Raw genomic sequence first — 26,672 nt, forward strand, 5'->3', positions numbered from 1 at the left:
AGGATGACAAACTGAAGTCTGTCCTATCAACAGAACTTGGCTTCCCCTCAGCATGGTGACCTCAGGATGGTTGGACTTGTTTCCTTGCAGTTCAGGGTTCCAACTGTGCATTTTCTAAGCAAACTAGACAGAAACTGCATTTCCTTTTGTGGCCCAGTCTTGGCAGTCAGATTGCATCACTCCTGCAATATTCTAGTGGTCCAAGCAGTCACAGCCTGACAAGACTCCCGGTGAGAAGAAAGAGATGCTCAACTCTCAAGTGAAAGAGTGTCAAAGTATTTGTGGCCTTCTAAAAAAATAGCCAAAACCAATACTTTGACTATAAGTTATTTATATTCCGCCACATAAAAAATATACTCATTCCCTCTCCCAAGATTCCCAAAGTCTCATCCAACTGCAGCAGCAGCTCAAAGTCTAGGATCTGATTATCCAAACTGGGCCCAGGTGCAGATGAATTTCCTCAGGTGTGGGTCTTCAAATATGGTTTGCCTCCTTCTGGAGATTGGTGAGCACAAGAGACGAGTTACCTTTGACATGCCCAACAAACGAACCATAGTGGGACAGGCATAAGATAATAGATATAATAGATAGTCCTGTTCAGAACCAGATAAATGGAAGGCACACAGAAGTCACTGTTCCATAGCAAATCTGAAATTGAGCTGTGTATGTGCTGCTGGTTCCCTGATTAGGGCTCTGTCCTATTCCTTGGGAGTTATCTTAGGGTTCTTCAGAGAAACAGAACCAAAAGCATGGGGATAGATAGATAGATGATAGATAGATAGAGATAGATAGATAGATAGATAGATAGATAGATAGATAGATAGATAGATAGATAGATAGATGGATGATAGATGGTGTGTGTGTATATATGCATCTATCTATCTATCTATCTATCTATAAAGATTTATTTTAAGGAATTGATTCACGCAACTGTAGGAGCTGTCAAATCTGCAACCTGAAGGACAGGTCAGCACGCTGGAGACCCAGGGAAGAGTTGATATTGCAGCTCAAGCCCAAAGGGAGTGTGCAGGTAGATTCCACCATTTTTTCTTTTTTTTTGAAGAACTCGCTCTTTTCTCCTAAGATCGTCAACTGATTGGATGAGACCCAACCACATTATGGAGGGTAATATACATCACTCAGTCGACTGACTTGCATGTTAATCACATCTAGAAAAATATGTTCACAACAACATCTAGACTGGTGTTTGACCCTAAGTTAGACACCATGGCCCAGTAAAACTGACACATAAAATTATCACATTGCTCTTCCTGGCTCTTGGCTTCACCCTCCGAGTCATTCTTCCTTTTCCAAGAAAAACTGAGTTTGCAAATGAATAGTGTTCTCAGGCTGGGAGTCTAACGGTCTCTGTATGCTTTATGTTTTATACTGTTTGTACTGTCTCTGTCTTTTTTGGGTAAAGTTTTGCTTCCACTTCCACCTCCTCCTCATTATACAAAAGCTAAGTCTTAAAGATGTGTTCTGTGCAATTCTAGATATGCTACATGAATGAACTCATTTAATCTTCTCAACAGCCCTGTGAGATAGGTATCATTTTTTTCTTCTATTCAGGGTAGAAAATAAAGTAAATGGATAGTAAACTTGCACGAAATCACACAGCCTTACAGAGCTGGGATTCTAGCCAAGTACTCTATCCACACACTTGCAGCTACTACACAGCTACTACACTTGTCACATGTAAGTAGATGCTTCCTGGACTTCCTGGACTAGACCAACTCACCCTCCCTCAATCAACACTGACAGTGCACTAATATTTTGAACTTACTAAAATTAATGAACATGTCAGAGGCAATTGACTCGGTTATAGAAAACAGACAGCTGTCCACTTTAGTTAGATCTTTTGGAGAAGTCGGGAAACAGCAAGCCTCGTGAACTAATAGATTATGGTTATAGGGTGAAGCCAGGGGGAGGGATGGAGCAGGGAATTTGGCCCCAATAACCTAGTGACTGATTGTGTAGAGTCTGGTCAAGGAGCAAAGCAGGACCTTCCTATTTTACTATTTCTCTCTGTTCTTAGAAGAGGGAGGAAAAGATGTGTCAGCTGTAACAGCGATCATATGTTGTATAATTACTGTGCTTCTCACATCCAAATAACTGGCCGTTCTCCTGAATTTTCCATAAGTGGCAAAATAAGTTATATTACAGAGCAGGAAGGAGAAAGGAGTGGGACACCGTTTAAACAGGGTTTCTATTTGGGGATCTTGTTTTGTTTTTTTTTCTCCCCCTGCTTCCTTTGATTCCTCTGCCATTTGTTTTTTCCTATTCTTTTTACTGCTCTTGAAAAGAAAAAACTCTGTAAAAAGAAAAAATTATATATGTTTTCTTCCCTTTTTTTTCCCCCAAGAAGTCGACCCTTGTAAGTCAGTAAGTTAAGAAGGAGGAGAAAAGACATGCCTAAGAAGTTTGAGGGAGGTGACCACTCGACAGTGCAAAAGATTGAAGGGCTCCAAAAATAGTCCCAGATTCTAAAGGGCATTCTCTCCAGCCATCCCCTGCCCTGCCTGAAATCAGAGCAGATGCCTCTTCCGGCCAACCATCTGTCTGCACATGTGCAAGAGCATCCTATGGTTTTTGTGTGAGATCTAATTGCTTGCTTCAACAGTGTAGCAGGTTGGGTGCATGAAAATCTAGTAGTGTTCAATAGGGATCTGCCATCACTCATTGCTCTCCTGCATCTTCCCTTTCCTTTTCCCAGAGTATGTTTTTAAATAGAGTGTGCACAATGTATGTAACTGCCTCACAACTAAAATTCAGTCTCTGGAATTGCGGGCAGGAGAAGTCAAAGAAAAAGAAGATACCTTAGATCAAAGATACTGGGAAAAGGGCGCAATATTTAACGAGGTGCAAGTCCAGACCAGGGACCAACAAAGCAATCATGCCTCTCAGGAGGTACCCTGGGAATATCCCTAAAATATTCCCTTTTCCTCAGAATTGCCCCCTTCTGCTCCCTTTACTTGAACTCAACATTGAGCCAGAACGTATCCGGTGATGTTCACTGTGGACCTCTTCTGAGGCCCCTCATTTCAAAACATTTGGAATGAGCTACCCAGGAACACTTGGTAAAGAGCAATTAAATGCCACCCTGCATGTTCATGCTTAATTATCTTGCTAGAGACACACTGTAGCTTACTGCATCTAAATGCAAATTTGTGTAGTTGAGATTTTTATTGGATTTGATAAGTCAAATGATTGCTACTTTACATGGAAAGGGGTTGGGGCTGATGAACTGTAGGAGCCCACGTGAGCAACGAGACAAAAATTTCCTTGATTCATTTAAAACAGACCTCCCTCCCCCTGTGGTGTCTCTTCTCCTGAAATTTGATTTCTTTTTTTGTGCTGCTGAGCTCATTTTGCTGATAAGGGAAACGAAGGTAAATAGCATTTTGAAGAGCAGACTTAAATAAGGCCAGAACACAGCTGGACAAGGCAACCTGCCCCAAGAGTTGGGTCTGTGTGCTGACCACTGTGTCAGTGATTTTCAAAGTCTGGACCACATCTTACAGCATTACACACACACATGCACACTCACACATGCGTGTGTATCATATACATAGATTTTTATGAACCTATACTTTGCCTTATTAGTGGACTTTATTTTCTGTTCTATTCTACTCTATTCTATTCCATTAAAAAACGTTTAAATGCTGGTTACAATCCAGTTAAAAGATTTTACAACTCAGTAAGGAACCTTAGAAAATTGCATTAGATGTTTCTCTTGCTCACGGTGTTTCTAAGCTTTATTAAATCCCCAAAATGAATGATGGAAACACTGTTCCTAAACAATACTGCCAGCCCCAAGTGCTAATTATAAAGGGTCAGCCTAAAATCAGATAAAGCAGTGGCGCTGAGAACGGGCAGCACATGCGTGCAGTGGAATTTGCTAATGATGGTGTGCTTGGCAATGGAATGAATCCCTGGCGGATTGGCAGTACGTTTCACAAGATGCCAGCTTCCAAGGGCATTTTACATTCATAAATGTAAGTGTCAGCTGTGCTTGAATGGTTCTTGGGCACTACCCCCCTCTCCATCACCCCTGCTCAGGCTGTTAGACCACAGGGGTCTTGTGAGGGGAGATGACCCCACGTTCAAGGCCTGCCATGGCTATCATTTTCCTCACTGCCTTCCCAACTGAGTTTGGGGTCAGTTATCTTTCATGGCATCCTTTTATGGTAGACGGGTCTATTTTACAGATGCTGGCGTGCCAATCAATATGCATCCTCTGTCAACAGTTGCCTTCAGTTCATCTGGAGCCCCAAACATTAATGCCAAACATTCCATCTTAGCCAAAATAAAATACGGGGAAATTATAAACTTCCAGAGAGAAAGGAAGGGATGGGATATGGAGGAGGAAGGATGGAAAAACTATTGATTGAATGCCTTCTCTTTTAGACACAATATTAGACGTACTATTGTATTTAATACAAATAAGCCCCATTAAAAAGATGGTCATTGATCCTACTTATCTGAAAATGATCTTCAAGAAGGTTGAGCTGGAATTTCCAACGTCATGTAGCCGGTGGGTGGTATGGATTAAAATATAGGTTTGCCTATTATTCACAATAGCTAAGGTATGGAAACAACCTAAGTGTCCATCAATGGATGAATGGATAAAGAAGATGTGAGATACAGAAATACAGAAATAGAAATATATATATATAATTCTAATATTATTCAGCCATGAGAATGAAGGAAATCCAGCCATTTGCAACAACTTGGATGGACCTTGAGGGCATTATGCTTAGTGAAATAAGTCCGATGGAAAAAGACAAATACTGTATGGTATCAGTTATGCACGGAATCTAAAAAGAAGAAACTCAGAGAAACAGAGAGTAGAGTGGTGGTTACCAGGGGTTGGGGTGGGGAAAATGGGGACATACTGCCACAGGGTACAGATTCCCAATTTTAAGATTAACAAGTTTGGGGATCTAATGTACAGCATGGTGATTATAGCTAATAATACTGTATCATATACTTGACTGTTGCTAAGAGAGAAGATCATAAATGTTCTTACCACCAAAAAGAAATGGTAACTAGGATATGGGATGGAGGTGGTAGCCAGTACTAAGGTGGTAATGATTTTGTAACTTATAACTGTATCAAAGTGACATGTTGTACACTTTAAAATTACACAAAATGTTATGTGTTGATTATGCTGGGAAAAAATAAGAAAATAAAAATGTCTCCCCCCACCCCCAAAAATACAATTCTGCCTGGGTCCTCAGAGCATGCTCTTCCTAATATGCACAAGGCCCTTATATTTTCACTTTGAACCACATGGAACATCAACTGGAACTTCAACAAGAAAACCCACTCAATATGGTGCTTCCACACTCAACATCCAGGAACTCTAAGGAGACATGTGAGATGGAATGAAGCCTGAGCTGGAAATCATGAGACTGAGTTCCTGGATCACTCGGTGGACTGGGCAAGATATTTCCTTTGGAACTTGAGTGGAGAAAATAAAGAGAAGGGAAGGCAAGTAGGGGGCAGAGTTGAAAGAGAAATTTAATTAGATATTCTACTCCTATGTGAGATAGGTACTTTCAGACAATGGGAGTTATCATGGGAAAGGTTTGATTCAAAACCAACATAAGCAACTCCTTTGCCCCTTTTCTGTTTGTTCATCACTGCTTTCCTTAGACCCTACTCATAAAGATGAGATCATTAGGCAACATTTAACTTAGCTCCTGATTTCGGCTTTTCTAAATATACACCTTACCTAAACTGTTGATTCCTTTCCTGGATTAGAAGGAATAAGAATGAAGAATTAAGTAGTTAAGGACTGACTGACTCTCTACCCTTAGTTTCCCCTTAGTAAATTTGCGGGTGGACCTTGAGGATTCAGGCTGACCGTGTGGGCGAGACAGCATCCCAAGGAAGATCGGGAGAAGTCATCAGGCCTGCACGCAATGGAAAAATGATGAAGAATCTGACCTCCTGCCTTAATAATTAACTGAGATTGTTTCCCCTTTTTCCCTTTAAAAATCGTCATGGCTGAGCAGAATCTTCGGAGTTGGTCTCTGGACATAAGCCCACCTTTTCCCCAGATTGCCGGCTTTTCTGAAGAAAGCACCTTTCCTCTCCGCCGAAGCTTGTCCCTTGATTTACTGGCTGCTGAGAGCAAGCACCTGAACCTGCATTCGGTTACACCAACTGTTAGCTTCACTCTTCTTCTCTGTGATCACAATTCACTGTGCGCATTTGGACTTTGTTCCTGATGGCTTCAGACATGACTGCTTTGCAGAGGCCTAATCTTCCAAAGCTTTCCATCAAATCAAGTTGATGTTTTTATGACTGTGACAATGTTTTTGCGTAAGGAATTTACCTATTTATAATGGAAAACAAGGAGAAACAGTTTTACTGTGGTTGGGGAAATGCTCCCTAGAAGAGAGGCCCTCTGCCAGGTGCTAATTACATTCCTATTGTCTTCTGGCTTCAGCTTCCCACACCAGGGAGAGGAAGAGTTGGGAGGGGGCAAAGGAGGGAGCAGTGGAAGATAATTGAACAAGGTGAAAATGAATGCTCATTAAATTCCAGAATACAGGAGGCCTCATTTCATATGATAGGGCTGTAAATATGACTTTTAATGAAGTTATGACATGGTTGCCAATAAAAGTCATTTACTCTGCAGTATTACAGTTAATTATACACAGCTGGAGCCATTTATGGCCTGTCCCTTGTTAACTTTGCTTTCCCTGCATGTTAACCCTTTCAGCACAGTTGATCAACCAGGAACCAGGCGGTTTTAAACCTAAAGAAACCATGAAATGTTAATAAATGTCCCATATGACTCAGGATAATTCTCACTAGCTATAGGAGAACACTCATCTGCCCCTCCCCTCAGCATCCCCTCCCTTCCAGGAGCACATCGTAAGAGGAATGCAGATAGAAAAAGAAGAAGAAAAAGAGAATTATGGATGTAATTCTTTTTTTGTAATTCTTTTTTTTGAAAAAAAATACACTATCTTTTTTGGGGCTTTTTTTTGCGGTACGCAGGCCTCTCACTGTTGTGGCCTCTCCCAATGTGGAGCACAGGCTCCGGACGCGCAGGCTCAGCGGCCATGGCTCACGGGCCCAGCCGCTCCGTGGCATGTGGGATCTTCCCGGACCGGGGCACGAACCCGTGTCCCCTGCATCGGCAGGCGGACTCTCAACCACTGCGCCACCAGGGAAGCCCAAAAAATACACTATCTTTGATTTGTGGGAAAATTTATAGACATAACAATTTTTTATTACCAATTTTAAGAGCATTTTAAATGCATTTTACTGATAGCAGTGTAACAAAAATACTCGAATGAAACACTCATGAAATAAAGTGAAACTGACATATTGTCTTCAGCAGCCTAAGCCCTTTGACAAAGAGCCTGCCCCTTGGCATGGCTGGAAGAGATTTCCATTTCTGAAAATCCTACACTCTGGGATGGATTGACAGGGGAAGGAACCTGTAGCATAGTAACGGCAGTTACTAAGTTACAAAGCAGTTACTAAGGCCTCTCAGTTGGTTATATGGAAGCCAGAATAGCAGTGTATCTAAAAGCCCTGTTTTTTGGATATGCCATGTACAACAGGAAGACCCTAGTTTTTAATTTATTAAAAAGATTTCAACAATAGAAGTAGCTCTCTATCTTCATTCTGGGAGCCTAGATGTTCTGACAGCACAAGTACTGCCTTGTATTATTCTTTATTATGGGGTGGGAGTGGGGGACCTTACTCAGTAACCAAGATTGTCTTAGGGTTTTGGTTTTGACTGGTGTTAACAATTTTCTTTCCATGAGGATTCAGCTACTGGAGTCAGGAAAATGTGGTACTCAGTAAATGGACTTCACAAGCATCTTTGTCAGGGGCCCACATTTATTGGCTCTGAGGATGAGTTGCCATGTACAGTCATGGCAGAATCTTGCTGAGTCTGTTTCTGGATTATTTCTGGTTCACAAATGTGTGGCTGTCTGGTTTATTTCTGGTTCGTGACCGATCTAAATTATCTGTCATTAATTAATGGCCATCTGGTCTCTTTCCACCCGTGTTAAGGGCTAAGAGATTGATTCTGGTTGTGTGTCTGCAGGATTTCATGAAATTTCCATTGACTCAAGGCTTCCTCTGTTTCTCACAACAGGGTCACGGGAGCAGCTCTTTTATGACACCACAGGCCAGTCCCAACCTGGTGGCTGAAAAAATTGCCCTGTGCCAAATGATGCCTTATTGATCTTTTTCTTGGGGAGGGGGGAGGGGGGGAGCATCATAGAAAGAGTCCTCAGTTTGCTTGTCTGTGTTTATTTTCCCTGAAGGGGCAGCTTGCATACAATCCCCATTAAATTGGCTTTTGCATAATGGCTGGATTTTATGATGCTGTCAGTTTTCTGTTTGTGTGTCTGTAAGTAAGAAAGCCTCCCGACAGAGGGAAGAAAATGACAATGAATGATCTGTTTATAATTACAGCCCCTTTCCATCTGCAGTCAGATTATTTTAGAGGGCATGCTTGGACCTTCCTTGATCATGGGAATCTGTCCAATTTCCACACTATGTGAATATCCAAGACAAACACACATAACTACCATTAAAAGGGAGAAAACATACGCAAATATTTAAAGAAACTGAAACAGTTTGGATACCTTGGAGAGCAGAGGGCTGGCATGGCTTTTATTTCAGTTGTGTAGATGTACCTGAAGAAGTGATGGGATGGGGACACAGATGGACTTGACACGGCCTATCTGGGGCCTACAGACCTCTTCCTGAGAAGTCGAAGGGCTTCCATAAAATCTGGCCTTTTCTTGCTTTTCCTTCCAAAAGTAACAGGAGTAATACCTTCCGAAGATAAACTCCAAAATCCCAACCTCAGTAACTTGGTTCCCAGATAAGCATCCCTACTTGGGGCTCAAACCCGGGGAAAAGGGCTTGTTTCCTATAGAAAGGACACACCAAAATTTTCTCAACTTTTGTCTAAGATTCTTTGGATGTGTAATTTGAAATATCTTCTAAGCATAGCTCTGATATTCCTTTGTCTAACTCTGGAGAAGATTAACCAAATAGAGTATCTTGAATTTCAAAGAGAGAAGGAAGAAATCAAACTTTTAACGCTTTAAATATGCTGGCTTTTTAAGAAAAACTTTTCTACCAGCTCAGGAAAAGTCAAGCTGTGCTGGCAATGGCAGACTGCTAGATAAGAAACACAGAAATGCAAATGACATTAGCTAGCAACAAAGAGTCATAAAAATGTGCTAATAAAAGATTCTGATACACACCTGATACACGGTAAATAAAAGCAGATTTATTATTAGTTTATGTAATATGCATATTAATCAAGGTAAATCCCTTGATAAAAAAATGGGCTTGATAATTTGAGTTTAAGATTTAGCAACGCGTCTTCTCAGATTTTATCATGATGAGTATAAAATATAAATTTAATACTTGCATAAACTGGATTACAAATATTAAATTTACATGTATTTTGTGTATCTTAAATTTCCAAGGGGGTTAGATAGAGTATCACTGTCTCCACACACTAGTTAAGGTTATGAGAATGTACTCATATATATTTAACTAAGTGAATTTATAATAATTAATGTCTTTTTAAAGATTGTTTTCTGTGAACTTTAGACAGTGCTGCAAATCATCTGGGATCGTTTCCTCTACTTGCATGGAGTAAAAATTTAAATGTCACCTCTCTGATGAAATATCCTATCTATATACAACAAATTTGACCTTTGTAAAGCTCCAATTAAGATGGTGAGTTCAACGTGGTAGAGCAATTCTCTGATGAGGTTAATACATATTGAAGCTAAAGTTAAAGGCTTTCAGTTTGTCACCTAAATATGTATTTGTGTAAAGGTCTATTGACGTTATTAAACAAAGAAAAGTTATACATGATAAACCAACTGAAAATTAATCTTGGTGTCATCAGCCTGATATTAACACTAGGTAGTAAAATTTCTCATTTACATTTTGTGTGATCTGCTCAGAGGAACCACCTCCTAGCATATCCTATATTGTGCATGTATCTTTCTAATTTTTTTTATTTTAGTTTTTTAAAAAAATTTTTTGGGTTTTGTTTATGCCTGTGTCCTTTTTTTTTCAATAGATCTTTATTGGAGTATAATTATTTCACAATACTGTGTTAGTTTCTGTTGCACACCAAAGTGAATCAGCCATAAGCATACACATGTCCCCATATCCCCTCCCTCTTACGTCTCCCTCCCACCCTCCCTATCCCACCCCTCTAGGTCATCGCAAAGCACCGAGCTGATCTCCCTGTGCTATGCTGCTGCTTCCCACCAGCTAACTATTTTACATTTGGTAGTGCATGTATGTCGATGCTACTCTCACTTCGCACCAGCTTCACCATCCCACCTCATGTCCTCAAGTCCATTTTCCACGTCTGTCTCTTTATTCCTGCCCTGCAAGTAGGCTCATCAGTACCATTTTTTGTTTTGTTTTGTTTTTTAGATTCCATATATATGTGTTAGCATATGGTATTTGTTTTTCTCTTTCTGACTAACTTCACTCTGTATGACAGAGTCTAGGTCCATCCACCTCACTACAAATAACTCAATTTCATTTCTTTTTATGGCTGAGTAATATTCCACTGTATATATGTGCCACATCTTCTTTATCCATTCATCTGTTGATGGACACTTAGGTTCCTTAAAAAACTAAAAATAGAACTACCATACGACCCAGCAATCCCACTACTGGGCATATACCCTGAGAAAACCATAATTCAAAAAGAGTCATGTACCACAACGTTCACTGCAGCTGTATTTACAATAGCCAGGACATGGAACCAACCTAAATGTGCATGTGTCTTTTTGATGAATTTTATCAGGCTCAGGATTTTATAAATCAGTTTTATTGAAGTATAATCGTATTTTAAAAACGGACCCATTTGAAGTGCATAGTTTGATGAGTTTTGATCAATGTATACACTCGTGAAATCACGCCACAATCAAAAGTGGCATATTTTCGGGCTTCCCTGGTGGCGCAGTGGTTGAGAGTCCACCTGCCAATGCAGGGGACACGGGTTTGTGCCACATGTGGGACATGGGAAATTCCGGTCCGGGAAGATCCCACATGCCGCGGAGCGGCTGGGCCCGTGAGCCATGGCTGCTGAGCCTGTGCTCCACAACGGGAGAGGCCACAGCAGTGAGAGGCCCGCGTACCGCAAAAAAAAAAAAAAAAAAAAAAAAAAAAAGTGGCATATTTTCATCTTCCCAAAAGGTTCCTCGTGCCCTTTGTGGTAATTCTTCCTACCATGTTGGTTCTTGGTAACTGCTAATTGGCTCTATATCTATAGGTTTGATTGGTCTTCTTTAGAAATTCATATCCTTGGATTTATATAATATATAGTCTTTTGTGTCTGCTTTCTGTTACACAGCAGAAGGGTTTCCAGATTCATTTACCTTCTTGAGTGTACCAGTGTCTTTTATGTCACTGAGTAGTATCCCACTTAATGGAAACACAACAATGTATCCATTCACCTGCTGATGGGCATTTAGATTGTTTACATTGTGGGGCTATTTTAAATAAAGCTGCAAATCTGGTGGACGTATATTCTTATTTCTCTAGGAATGGGATTCTGCATCTTAAGGTAATGGAATGTTTAAACTGATAAGAAACTGCTAAACTCAATACCAAAATGACTTGTGTATAATTTTTAAAATAAAATTTTCTCATTTCCAAAAAAGCTAAAGTTCCTTATAATTGATAGGGTAATTTATTCTAGATTTATAAAATATTATCTCTCTAATTAATAAATTAAACAACACAATGATCACTTCTTATCTTTAGATAAGAATTTCTTATCTGCAGGTATCTACAACATATGACCATTTCTGGAAGTAATAATGATTTTCTGACAACTCTTTTTTATATTGCTTTTCCCAAATTTAGGTCCAAAATGAGTAACACCACCATTAAAGTACCTTTTGCATGTAAGTCATCACTTCCTCAAAGAACTCTGGTTGCCCCCATGTTTTGCTCCCTCACCTCATCAGAGAATGGATGCGAGAAGTAATTAGGCTTGTTTGTAGTCACTATGCTTTTAATTAGTTCAACAGTGTGTTGAGAATTGCCCTATTTTCATCAAGATCAAAACAGGGGAAGAACTATTCAATCAAAAAGAGAAGCTAGGGCTTCCCTGGTGGCGCAGTGGTTGAGAGTCCGCCTGCCGATGCAGGGAACACGGGTTCGTGCCCCGGTCCGGGAAGATCCCACATGCAGCGGAGCGGCTGGGCCCGTGAGCCATGGCCGCTGAGCCTGCGCGTCCGGAGCCTGTGCTCCGCAACGGGAGAGGCCACAACAGTGAGAGGCCCGTGTACCACAAAAAAAAAAAAAAAAAGAGAGAGAGAGAAGCTAGTGGGAAGCAGCTGCATCACACGGGGAGATCAGCTCGGTGCTCTGTGAACACCTAGAGGGGTGGGATAGGGAGAGTGGGAGGGAGACGCAAAAGGAAGGAGATGTGGGGATATATGTATATGTATAGCTGATTCACTTTGTTATACAGCAGAAACTAACATGCCGTTGTAAAGCAATTATACTCCAATAAAGATGTTACAAAAAAAAAGAGAAGCTCAATCTCACCTAGGTGAATTATATACAGGTGAAATGTTATTAATATAAATATGTTTCTCAACCCCTGTTTACCTTACATAATGAAGGTTCATGTGCAAAGACGGGCACAAGAATTTTAATAAGTTTTATTTCTAAGTTCGAAAAGCCCTTATCATTGGTGACCATCATGACAAACACTCTACTGATGAATCAGAAGGGCTAGAGCTCTGTCAACGCCACTGCTATCTGTGCTCTGTTCTTCCCAGCAGGATAACTATTGTGTAAGGCATCATGAAACAGTTATGTGTTATCCTCCAACAGGGGATTCTACTCTCTCCCTCATTTTCATATTGTTGGTTATTGAAATAAATTAACCAAAACTGTTCAGTCTTAGTATCAATAGATGCTTCCTGGCTCTTCTGTCAGAGTTGCCTAAAGGGCTCTGCTACAAATTTCAGCTCAGAAATGGAATCCTATGGAAGAAATGAATCATAGCTGCTACAAATCTGTTACTGTACTCGGTATTTTTGTTACTGACCCCAGAGTGTATGGGATGCGCCTGACGCTGCAGGACACAGATCCATTGGTACAGAATCCCAGGGTGGCGATGGTGACCACCATCTTCCCCTGTGTTCAATGCCTGCTAAGGCACCCAGCTTTCAATTCTCAGGTGCAGGTGACAAAGGATGGGAGGCTGCTTTAAGGCATAAGAAAGACATTTCCTGAATCCTTCCAGCAAAGATTCCCTAGCTTAATTTTAGTATTCCTTTTATCTACTCTTGTATCCACCCTTCTAACCTGATTAGAGAAACTGCTTTGAGACAGCATCACCAGTCTTTGGTAAACAGAAGATCTGATGCAGGAGCGGAACAGTGTGGAAGGAGAAAAAAAAAAAAAAAAGACAAACCTACCGGGAATAAATGTAAACCTGGTCTCAGCAATGCATTTAATTACAACCAGATGTATCAACGTTTTTGTCCTGTTAGAGTCTGCCCCTTGCTAATGGACGGGCCGGCATGGAAATCAAGACATTTGGGCTTACAGACTTGGGTGCAGGAACTCCCTCTCAACAGCTGCCACTCCGTAGCTACAGAAAGCAGTGGTGACATAATAACCCACGGGCGCCTTCCTGGGTGGAAGTCTTCAGGTCCTTCTATCATAAGGTCCTGGCCTCTTCCACCAAGATTTTCAGAGGAAATGAAACTGTACCTAATTCTTTAACTTAGGAGAGGGATCATCTTTCATGGAGCTACATTGTGTGGAAGGCACAGACCTTAATACTTTACTCAGCGAGCAAATGGGAAGGAAGCTTTACTGCCTCAGCCTTTGCCTTTTTTGTGCACACAGATTCTCTGTGTGCTTTCACTCCCCAAAGATAATAGCATCTGCATCTTTTTTTTGACTGTCAAAATCCACTCGCACATCTAGGGAGGCAAAGTGCCTGAGAATGTGTGTTCCCCAGAGGGCAGCCTTTCATCAGTAACCCTTCTGGGTTCCCCAGGGCCTGATCAGGACAATCTTGAGGTATGACCTCCTCTGTCCCCAGTGTCCCTGCAGGCTTGAGCCGTGCTTCATGTGGGACTTTGGTTGGTATTTCTTCCTTGCGTTGCCTCCTTCTCTTCCTGGTCCCTTTCTCCATCCCCCCCACCCCCTATCCATTTTTCCTAGGAATACTTCTTAATAAGTCACTTTCATGACACCCATTGCTTCAGGTCTGTTGGTGAATAAACCATCGTAAGACAACTTTGCTTTCCCCCAGTTTTACCTTGTCTCCTCGGTGTTCATAGCACCTCCTCTCAAAGCTTCGTCTACCAAGCTCCGCCATCCAGTGTCTGCTTCTCCCTACCCTGGAAAGAGGTTCAGCTTCTCTGTCCTCTCCTGTAACTTCAAAGTCAGGCACCACTAGCTCCGGCTGGATGCTCCTGGAAGGTCTCCTCTGCCCAGCTTTTACCAGTTTCAGATGATGAAGTTCAAAGTCAGGCACCACCGGTTCCAGCTGGATGCTCCTGGAAGGTCTCCTCTGCCCAGATTTTACTAGTTTCAGATGATGAAGAACGGGCTCTGGAACTCGCTGTGGGGAAGCAGGTTCTCCACCAGCTAGAGGTGTAGTAGGTACCCAAATCACCCCAGCGGGTCCTGAAAGGTAAGCACACGTCAGCAAAGTCTCCTTTACCTTCTTCTCCTCCTCCTCCTCTTTCTTCTTCTTTTTTGTTTTGTTAACCAACGAAGCGCAGTCTAGTTTTATATGAGAAAAATATTCCTTTTTAAAACATATGTTTAATCTTGCTCCTGGGGAGAAAAAACCAAAAACATGGCATTATAGACCTAAGAATCCCATAACGTTTACCAAAGGTTGGCTCAGATTACATGAATCACCACTTTTATTGTGAACAGCTCTATCTTACCAGTGGTCCCATTGCCTGTTACATTCTTTCTGATGCCCAGATTTTCCTCTAATAGGAGATCAGAGGAAGCATGGAATCGACTCCATGTACCCACTACACCCACAAGTTTGGGGACGGGGCCATTCATGAGCCCGATTTTTTAAAAATTAATTTCTCAGCCTCCATGGAAACTAGACATGGCCAAGGGACACAGTTCTGGCTCAAGGGATGTAAGCAGAAACACTGGATGTGACTTCCAAGAAAGCGTGAAGGGGCGGTCCCAGCTGAAAGTGTCCTCTCGATCCTCACCCTTCCTTGCTTCATCCCTGGAACCCGACACAAGTTTGGAGCAGACACTATGCAACCGTAAAGCGACCGTGAGGAAAAGGTCAGTAGAATTTCAGGGGCCCCAGACCTAACTGCTATGATTTGTTGATCTGGTACTTGCTAGCAAACACCTACCTGATTTTTGTGGGAAAAATAAAACCCCTAGTTTGTTTAAGCTGCTTTTTGTTATTGTTCTGTGTTTGATTCTTGTTATTCACAATTGAACATATATCTCCTGTTGATAACAGCCACTAGATATTTGTCCAAGCTTGGACCTGGGGACCCAGAGTCTTAAAATTCTATAATCCTACTCTGTATCTGTCCAGTTTTTACATACACCATTCATTTCTCTGTGCCTTATCTTATAAAAGAGAGGACACTGACATCATCTCCGCTAAATTGAAAAAACAGGATGCTACCTATGCTGTAGAGACAGCAGAGCCTTTAAATGCCTTTGACGACCACCTCTCCACACCCATCACCAAACTGATTTCTGTTTCGTCAAATTCTTCTTTAACAATGGTATCGTGTAAGGGGGAAGTAATAGGATTTTATTTATTAACATGATTCCTTTGTGTAAAATCACCTTTGTTTTAATCGGGCGATTATGGGAGGGAAAGAAATAGCATAATTAGGAACGTAAAGATGGAGCAGTAGAGGGACAAGAATGTGGTAAAATGAGTTTTATCCTACTACGTATTGTCCTTCCATCCAACATTTTCCTTTATTTCTAATTTTCCCCCAAATGCTGAGGCCAAGACATCCATTTATCAAGCCCGTCCACTTTACCTCTCCTGTCCATTTTTACACATATGTTTCTGGACTCTGCTTCTTACCATGATATCCCATGTCTGGCAGTTGGGTGATGTTTGCACTCTCAAGGATCAGACAAGGACAAATCTTTCCAACAGTTGTTGATAATGAGGCCAGTGGAAAGGCTAATGGTTTAAAGCTGTTTGAGTGTTCTTTCCGAGGCAGAGATGGAGTAAATTATTCCATGGCTGCAGCTCTCCTCAATGTAGGGAGCTCGACACGCCGTCTGCTCTGAGGAGCCTGGATTAGTCCATCTGTTTCTGGTTTTCAGAAACCTAAGGTGAAGAAAATAAATAACAGAAAAAACAAAAATGAAAAATGCCTCTTGTTCCTGAATTGCAGGAAGTCTGCACATGCTCCTAACTCGGGCGTTCCGTCCAGATGCACCAATCCCCGCTGGATTTCCTGGGTGGAAAGAGAAAAGAAACATCCAGATTTTGCTTTTGAGGATTTTTCAACCTTTAGAAATACACCGATTATTACATAAAAAGTGACATTTCCCATTATTTTGGCAAAGAAATAAATGTAATGCTCAACGTATGAGAGCATATTCTCCCCATCATTTGCTTTTTAAAATCTATTCACAAGTTTTTGACTGAAGCCTATTTGAACCTCCACTTTCATAAGCAGGAAGATACAGCCAAGGAATCAGAGATGTTTGCCTAGAAATGATATAATCACAGCCTCCAAGTGTTCAGAATTAACTATGGAAGCGGCCTTAGCTGGCCTTAGCTTAGTGGCCTTAGCTCCAGAAGGCAAAATTCAGACCAATAGGAAGAAATTATAGAAAAGGAAGATTTCAGAGCTTAGAGAACATTTTAATCAATGACCTGTTAAGCTTTAAGTGAATTACCTTGGATGACAGTAGAGATCCATACATGTTGGAGATCAAATCAGAAAGAGGACCACAGACAGGGGTTGCAGCATAGAGGATGCCTGACAGTGAAGACTACACTTGGTGGTTTCCACTTTGTCCACTCACTCTACAGCCCACTGCAACTTTAAAAAAAAATTGTATTGGGGTATAGTTGATTTACAATGTTGTGTTAATTTCTGCTGTACAGCAAAGTGAATCAGTTATACATATACATATATCCACTCTTTTTTAGATTCTTTTCCCATATAGGTCATTACAGAGTATTGAGCAGAGTTCCCTGTGCTATAATAAGTTCCCTTATTAGTTATCTATTTTATATATAGTAGTGTGTATATGTCAATCCCAGTCTCCCAATTTATCCCTCACCCTCTTTTCCTCCTGGTAACCGTAATTTTGTTTTTTACATCTGTGACTATTTGTTTTGTAAATAAGTTCATTTGTACCATTTTTTTAGATTCCACATATAAGCGATATCATACGGTATTTGTCTTTCTCTGTCTGACTTACTTCACTCAGTAGACAGTCTCTAGGACCATCCATGTTGCTGCAACTTTTTATTCTCATATTCCTCTGAAACTAATCTGGCTTATGGTTATGAATTATCAAGGGGATGCTACCTGTTTTTATAGTTATTTTCCACCAAGAGCCAAGGCTAAGGCAGATTTCTTTTTTCTTTTTTTGCTTCTCCCTTTACTGGTGGGAAGATTTTTTTCTACGCCCACCCTTTCACTAAAGTTCTTAACTTTAATCTCATCTGTAAAGTCCCTTTTTCCACATAAGGTAACATATTCACACATGCCTCAGATTAGGATGTAAACATTTGAGGAGTGGGTGGGAACAGTATTCTGCCAACCCCAGATTCCTGCTAATACTGCCATGGTTGGATTTGTTCTTCTAGAAGGATATGGGGTTTCAATACGTTTTACAGCTCTGTCAGCCACAAAATAGCTATAATTTTCAGACCATTATTACAGAAAGGGATTCTGGAATACAGTGAGTTAACTTTGACTGTATAATTCTCAGATTTCTGTTTCTGGATCAATTTTCCCTTTGGTAAAGCTACTACCTGGGTCAGTCTAAGTCTCCGAAATGAACAGCCGACTTAAAACTGCTGTGTGGCTGGACCACACTGACTCCATCGTAGCCACCCCCCCCTCCCCCGAGATGTCCTACCCGCTCTCCTCTCTGCATGACTGAGCTTTAGCCTACTCACAAGGAACGTGCCCAAGCTAGATCAGTTCCTGATCAACTTTTAAACTTGCCTTCATCTGATATGAAAACGGAAAGAATGCCTTTTGCTGACACATATGATTAACGGACCCCTAAGGGAAGAAAACTCTCTGTTTCCTTCAGTGCAGATATGCTTCTTACCTGGTAGTCAGATTCTGTTTTTAGCTTTGGTCCCTTTAAGTACCTCTGTACCCTTTTAGGCCGTGCAGAGCGCAGCTGCAAATGCCTGCGGATTGCTGTCCGCCCTATCCTGCCTGTATGTAAGTTCCCCGCAATAAACTTCATAATTGCACTTTATGGAGTTGCCTGCCTCCTTTTTCACTCTTAAAGTTCCTTCTCAGTTTGGAGGAGATTATTCAATAACTCCGCCATGCAACCATTGCCTTGTCTAGGCAAATTCATGTGTCTGAATTTATTTCCTTTCTTATTTGATTTACATGTCCTCTAGTTTTAACTTTAAATGAAACTCTTTATTTTTTACTGGTATATTAAAATTCTAACCTGCTCCAGGAGAAATGTTTGGGCCAAAATTTATCTTCTTGTGATTTCTAAACTTGAGAAGAAATATAATGTTGTGAAAAGGCCAACACCGGACTGGACATTAAAGAAACAAGGATTCGGTTTCTCTCCTGCCACTAACTGGACCTTGAATTGGCCACTTCATCTTATTGGATTTCAGTTTCCTGATGGGTTAAAGCACTGAACTAGATCACCTCCAAGGCACGTCTACTCTGGAAAGGAGACTCAGAGAATTCCAGATTCAAACTTTTTGCTTTGGAAACAATCCTTTATTTTGGAGAACTTAAATATAAGGGCATCTATCCTCAGACAGGGCTGAAATCCTTTCTCTTTCTACTCCAGTACACATTTCTGTGTGGCCAATGTGCCATTTCCATCTTTTCAAGAGACAGTTGAAAAAATTTAACGTCTTAAGTCTTTTACGATTAGCTTCTACTTGCTTCCCCAGTTCATCTCCCTGTTCTCTCCCAGACGTACCTATTTTCTAGCCTCACTGAACACTCAGAGGATCACAGGTGCAGGGGCTGTGGCATTCTGGAGGACCATGGCAATACCATCTGTGAGAAGCCAAACTCAGATGGCTTCCTGAGCAACCAAAGTCAACCAAGAAGGGCAGAGCCCAAAAATGGGGTTCTCAGAAATTCTAGATGAGGGATTTTTGTAGGAATTTTGATATTATATGGGTGGTGAGAACTAGATCAATTGAAATTTGAGTTTTTATCATAATAGTATTCCTTAGAAATCCTGGGGAGACCTCAGGTTACTTAATAATAGAACTGTCTATAAATCCAGGACATAGCTCATTAGACCTTAAGCTATCTTGAATTTGTCTTTGCCTGATTTCACCCCCACCCCCTACCCCCAGAATCCACCTCCATAAACAGCTCCGATTCTTAGGCAGGACAAGTATTTAGAAACACACATTGAGCAAATCTTACTCAGAGGATGAAATCACAAAGTAAGTTTAATTAGTCCTTCAGTATCCATTTGAATTCCGCCAGGAGGGCAGCCTCCCACAAAAGATGTGTGTAATGCCATACATTTTTCGTGTTGCTCAGAAAATACAACGTCTGACATTCACATTGTCAAATTACAGGGTCACTCAGTGCAAAAGCTGATTCTGGTTGTTTTAGAAATTAGGCTTTTCATTCCCACGGAAAAATGACAATTCAACCCATCCAAAGACAGGACTTCTACCCTCCTCCCCCACCTAGGATCTGTTTCAGGCAGAAAGTCTGTAGCCAGGACAGGGAGGTAAGGGTAGAATCTTCTCTCTTTCTCACTCACCTCCTCTCACACTCACCAGTAGCTCTTTTCCACTAGAGCTGGAATGGAGGGTTGGGACAAGAGCCAGGACTAGCCTTTTAGATCTTCCTGGTAGTAGCCAGGCTTCACTGACTGCGAAGACTCATACCAAGCTCTCTGAGAGGTTTGGGTCAAAGACCTTCTCCACTGATTGAAGTGTAGGGGAGGGACCTTCCTAGCCCTCGAGATGGAGGTTAAGTGGGTAACAATAAACCACCGTCTCCAAATACCCTACTCCCCAAGCGTCTCTTCTGCTGACCCTTGCTATACTTGCATGTTGGTAAAGAACTGCAATCATGGAGCTGTCCTCTGCCATCCACAATTTTCCAGTTCTACCGTGTGGCCTGTCTTACAATTCACTTTGATACCTGATATTTTCACCAAAGAATCTCAAATGAAACACCCATGCTAATAGCCTGTTGCACAAAATCAGAGAAAGTTTGTAGAGAAGGAAGCAATGGTACTTGTAGATTTCAGTCGCAGGAAACACCAGGTCACTCAAGTGTAGAAGTTTCTGAATCCTTTGAAGACTCTTTCTTGACCCAAAAGATTGTTTACCTTTGCGTTCTTCCATCCCTTTTCCCTTTGTTCACTGTTATCTGCTTGCTCATTTAAATTGAATTCTGTGTTTTTACTGCTCCAGCCAACTGTATCTATTTTATCCAAGCAAAAGTTTTCTTGGAGAGCAAATGGACAGAAGTCCCAAGGCACCTGATACTGGGAAGGGCAGAGGAGCCCTGAGTGCCAGAGGCCCAGAGCTTGCCTGTTCCAAGCAACCTCGAGAATTTGTTCTGTTTCCCCAGAGCTTGCTGACATGGAGACTTTTATAGTTGCAACAAAGAGTCTGAAAGTACCTCAAAGTCCCCAGGCACTTCTCCTAATTCACTTCTAACCTGCTGGCCATGGGGATTTTTTCCTCCTCTAATTGCTAATGAATTCTAGAATCTCAAAGTCTCATTTCTCTAGTCTAGAATCTCCAGTCTCCCGAATGACGAGAGCCTTCTTGTCATTATGTGCCCTGTGTTTCCTTCCTCGCTTGGATTTATAAGATGCACCATAGGGGGAACTTACTATTTTTTCCTATTTAGAGTCAACTCAATTTCCTTCAGAGTTCTTCTTGTCTTTGCAGAATCACTAGGAATGTAGGATAAACAACAGAATGTGGAAAAGGGTAAATAGACTTTGGAATGTAGGGCAACCTGAGGGATGAGTTTGAGGATATCATAATATCTCATTTCTCAGAAAATGCTAGCCTTTCTCTTCCTTACTGAGTGAAAAACATTTGGTCTGAGCCTAGAGACAAGAAAGTCCAATGAAGTGAAAGAATCAGAATAACAATGCATTCAAATTAAATAAATGCTGGAGAGAGTTTGGAGAAAAGGGAATCCTCCTACACTATTGGTGGGAATGTAAATTGGTGCAGTCACTATGGAGAATAGTATGGAGGTTCCTTAAAAAATTAAAAATAGAACTACCATATGACCCAGCAATCCCACTACTGGGCACATATCCAGAGAAAACCATAATTTGAAAAGATACATGCACCCCAATGTTCACAGGAGCACTATGTAGAATAGCCAAGACATGGAAGCAACTTAAATGTCCACTAACAGTTTAATGGATGAAGAAGACGTGGTACATATATACAATGGAATATTACCCAGCCATAAAAAAGAATGAAATAATGCCATTTGCAGCAACATAGATGGACCTAGAGATTATCATATTAAGTGAAATAAGTCTGAGAAAAACAAATACCGTATGATATCACTTATATATGGAATCTAAAAAAATGACACAAATGAACTTATATATAAACAGACCCACAGACATAGAAAACAACCTTATGGTTACCAAAGGGGAAGGGGGGGACGGGAGAGGGATAAATTAGGAGTTTGGGATTAACAGTTACAAACTACTGTATATAAAATAAATAAACAAGGACCTACTGTATGGTATATAGTACAAGGAACTATATTCAATAACTTGTAATAACCTATAATGGAAAAGAATGTGACAAATTAGCAGAGAATATATAGTAGTTCATTCAAATTCATCATTATTTATTCACTTGTTCATCTATTTGACCAGCATTAGTTAGCCACCTTTTAAATGCCAGGAACTTTTCTAGACACTAGGGATGAATGTGCAAGCTCTCCTGGAAGATATCATCTCAGTGAAAATCTCACACTCTCTTCCTGAATGATCACTCAGTGCTTCAGAGGTCACTTGCAGAGTGCCCAGTCCAGTTGCCCAGCCAGAAAACTCACTATTTTTGGAAAAGGTGAAGGAAAACCCCGCACCACTGTATGTGTCACAAAGGCATTTCTCTGGTTTAAAAACATGTTACTGCCATATTTCTCTGCTGAGGGAGAGGGTCCATGATAAGGGGCACATTGATAAACAATAGGATAAACTTATTTCCCAAGTTTACAAATTATATCTTAATTTAAAAAATAAACTAATTCAACAAATATAAATTCAAATGGCCATTTAATAGCTTAGCAGTTAATTCAGAGATTTTTAAATCCTAGTTGTGTGTAAGAATCGCCCAAGAAAGTTAAACAATAGAGAAGTTTAGGCAGTCCCTACCTGTGAAGAGTCTGTGAATAGTATGCAGTGAGGCTTAATTAATGAGGGTTTTTATTTTTAAGTCCCGTAAATAATCCTAATGGGCCATCAGAGGCAAGAGCTACCAAAACAACTTCATTGATGACCCCCCGAAGTGTTCTTCTATGAGATAATGTCTCACTATCGTTAGGAACCAGGAAAATGGTTGTTTAGAGTTTTGGTCACAGCTGAAATGAGCTCCACACAGAAAAAAATATTCATCGTCAGTTAAAATGTTTAGTTTTCTTTTCTGTGTCGTTTTGTTGGAGAGGAAAGTGCTTTCTAACATTGCCAGATTTTGACAGCCAGAGAAGTCACATGCCAACCATACTTAGGTATCCTTCCTCTCAAATGACTATTGCATTTACCTTAACATTCTGAGACATTCAAACAGAGTTGTCCTCAGAAAAGTCTCTAAGAATAGCCTGTCATCTTCCTGCTCTCTTTGACATTTTTCTGATCAGCACATTCTACCTCTAATGTCCTTTAGGTATCCAGAAGAACACACACACACACACACACACACACACACACACACACACACACACACACACAGACACACACACACACACACACACACACACACACACCAGCCTTTCCAATTAGAATGATGGACCAACTTACTTTTTTTTTCCAATTTACTTTTGATTGCTATGGCTATTTTATATTTTTAGAATTTGGTTTTGTTCTGGGATTCAGAGAATTTTATATTCACAGACTGCTTATCCCACCAAGATCAATTCCTCCATCTCTTCCTTTAATAAGCGTGGATGTTCTTTACTTCAGTTTTGTTGGTGTCTTTGGGTGAGAGAAACAAGTAGGCCCAGGACGCGACATTTCTCTTTTTGAATGAGGCAGAAAAATGATTCATGAAAGTGTGCATTCTTTTTAAAGGGAGAAGAAAAGAGAAGTCTATCTAACAAGATCACCACAGGTATTTTTAGAATTTACAGGTATTTGAATACTTGTAAATTCAGGAATTTACCTGGCTTGTCCTCACCTTCCTATGATTGGGATTCAGGACATCAGTGGCTTTTAAAATTCAAAGCATAATTTCCAAAACTTTAAAAGTATGACTCTAATATAAATATAATATAGACTGCTTCAAGGACTTTATTCAACTTATTCATTAACAAGGAAACTGGTAATGAGGTAAAGGCTGGTTCCAAGAGCATTTTGAGGATTTGGATTTTTACAGGCGTTTTGAAGCAATGATAGAACAAGAATGATAAATTAAATGCAAATCTGACTGATGTCCCATACATAGGAGTTATCTTTTCTAACTGACAGAAATTATTTGCATTTCTACTGGACCAAAACCTGTAAGTTAGCATACATTTTATTAAAGTTTTATTCAATAATAAACAATGAGTCAAACCAAGTATATTCTAGAATGAGTGACCCTTGGGTGTGCCTTTTAAACAGTGCCTCCATGTAACACTGAAAGAACATGCTGCATACCTTTTTACTGGATCTCCATGCTTTACATAACTTTTCTTATTATAATTAAGTGGTAGTAACAATTTCAAAGCAGCAAAGCCCTGAGGTAGCTCTGAGGCCAACTTCCAGGGGACAATAATGAGTCCACGTTGCTTCCTCCCCAAGGTCATTGCTATGTACATGCACACAAGGATACACGTGTATGCGTGAAACATGGCAAGTCTGGCATTGCATATACAATGAAAAAACTTTTAAATCCCTTTTGAAAAGAATGGATTTGCTTCTCAGAAAGCTGAACTACGCTGATCCTTAGAACTAGCCTTATTAATTTTTCTTTTCTACTGTCCTCTTCACCTCAGGCCTCTGTGTATATTTCTTGAAGAAGCAGCAACATTCTATCAGCTCAGAATTGCTCTTTGGAACCATCCACGGTTCCAAAGAGCATTCCACTGTCCTTCACAAGGGACTTTCACACAGGTGCTTAGAAATCTAGAAAATAAGGAATGGCCTTTCCCAGATGAATATCAAGGGTAGGGGCTTTCTTCAAGACCGTTGTTGGGTTTTTTTTTAATATAAATTTAGATTTAAGTTCCTTTTATTGATGCCTGTTAAGTTCCTTGAGAGGGTTTCTGGAACATAAAAGAGTAAACCAGCTTTCATGTCCTCCATCATCTTGAGGAAGGAATATCACAATTATGTCTTCCATTCCCATTTTGTTTCCTTGCTTTCATCTTGAAAGCTTCCTGATCATCAGAGGGGTCCTTAAAGAGTCTCTTATGTTGAGAGGATCACAATGATATCAGGATCACCTGGACTAAATGCACATGTTAATAAGCTTTGGAAACATTTTGAAGAGAGCTCACAGAATTAGAATCTACTTTCTACTACAGAATATTCAGAATGGAAAGCCAAACCTTTGGGAACTGGGTCAGACCTGATCCTTAGTACCGCCAGTCTGTGGGCACATTATAATATCTTATGGTGGCATTGTAATTTTCCCCAATTTGCTAACTAAGACTAATTATCCAAATAATTCAGCCTGACTCTGCTCCTGACCACTGCAAATCTCCCTGCTGTTCCTTAAAGCTCTGTTTGTTCCCCATTTCTCCTCTTGTTTTAAACCCCTCACTGTTCTGAGTGCCTTTTATTTAAAGAGAAATTGGATACCTACTGTGTAAATTTCTGCAGGGAGTCCTTTAATGTAGGCTGTAGCAATTTTCTCCAGGAATATGCTAATAATTAGAGCAGCTAGGGATTTGGACTTTGTTATCTGTGGAGGAGGAATTGTGTGAGAAAAGGAGAAAAAAAATCTCAACTCTCTACATCCTGAAAAGAAAAGAAAAAAGAACAAAATAATAAAGGAGAAAGGAAAACAAAGTTATTTGTTCAAATGTGGGGTGGAAATAGACAGATGCTTAGAAGTAGCGACTGTGGCCACTGGTCTTTGTGCAGGCTGTTAGGAAAAGGCACACACAAGGGAGAATGGTGAACTTTGGTCCCTGGGGCAGCGGGCTGAGTTCTGGCCTCCGTAGTCATGGCAACAGAACATCCCCTGGTGCTCCCCGGTTGTCAGAATGGGACCTCCTGGAGTTCTCTCTGTCTCCTCTACTGGAGGATATGGGTGTCTGAACAGCAATTTCACAACCCTGAATTGCTGGTTAAGATTAGTTTAAGAGAGTTTGGGCTTTTTCTTTCTTGTTTTTGTTTAAAAGACAACTTTTTGAAATAAATTGCATAGTTGTGCTTCAGAGAAAAGTTTCTGGGAACTAAATATGGTAATCTTAGAAACCAATTTGCATTGAGGTGATGGTGCATTCACACAGAGTTTGAGCAACAGCCCGGTCATATCCTAAGGTTATTTGTGAAGTGGATTATTTAAGGTGACCAGGGGTCTTCTACTTTTGTTACCAAGCAGCTTTTGGTGGTCACAGACTGACGCGGTCTGACCTTTTATCACAAAGTTCTGAACATGCAGTCACTCTGTAAGCTTGTTTCAACCAAGACAAAGGGAAAAAAGAGACTCCTTAGAATTCCTATAGGAGAAATGAGGCAAAAGAATTATTTCCACATACTGATGTGCAAATTAAAGCATTGGAAAGAAGGAATTTGCCCATGATGGAACCAAAATCAAGTCCCAGTAGGACCCAAGGTCCTTAAATTCTTTGCTTGTTTTTTTAGGTCAAACTTCTGAAACTCTGGTTTTGGTGATTGCTTTAAGGGTTTCTTCTTGGACAAAGGTGTTAAGAAGGTGTGCAAACTAAAAAGGATCATGAATTCACTTTAATTAAAATAAAAATAAAGTCAATACCCAGCAGTACTTTTTGCAGTTTCACAGAAGGGGAATTTCCTAAAAGCAACCAAAAAATGTTAATAATGGCAATATTATTAATAATAATATAAGTAACATTTATTGAACGATGTATATAGGTGCTAAGCATTTCATATGAATTATCTCATTTATTTATTTCTACCTGACTGATGAAGAAACACAGAGAATTTAAGGATCTTCCCCAAAGTCACACAGCTAGTAACTGGTAGAGTCAAAATTTAAACTTGGGCCATCTGACACCAGTGTCCGTGTTTCCAATCACCCCACTACACTC

The sequence above is a fragment of the Lagenorhynchus albirostris genome, chromosome 21 (assembly GCF_949774975.1).
Source record: "Lagenorhynchus albirostris chromosome 21, mLagAlb1.1, whole genome shotgun sequence".
Taxonomy (NCBI): Eukaryota; Metazoa; Chordata; class Mammalia; order Artiodactyla; family Delphinidae; genus Lagenorhynchus; species Lagenorhynchus albirostris.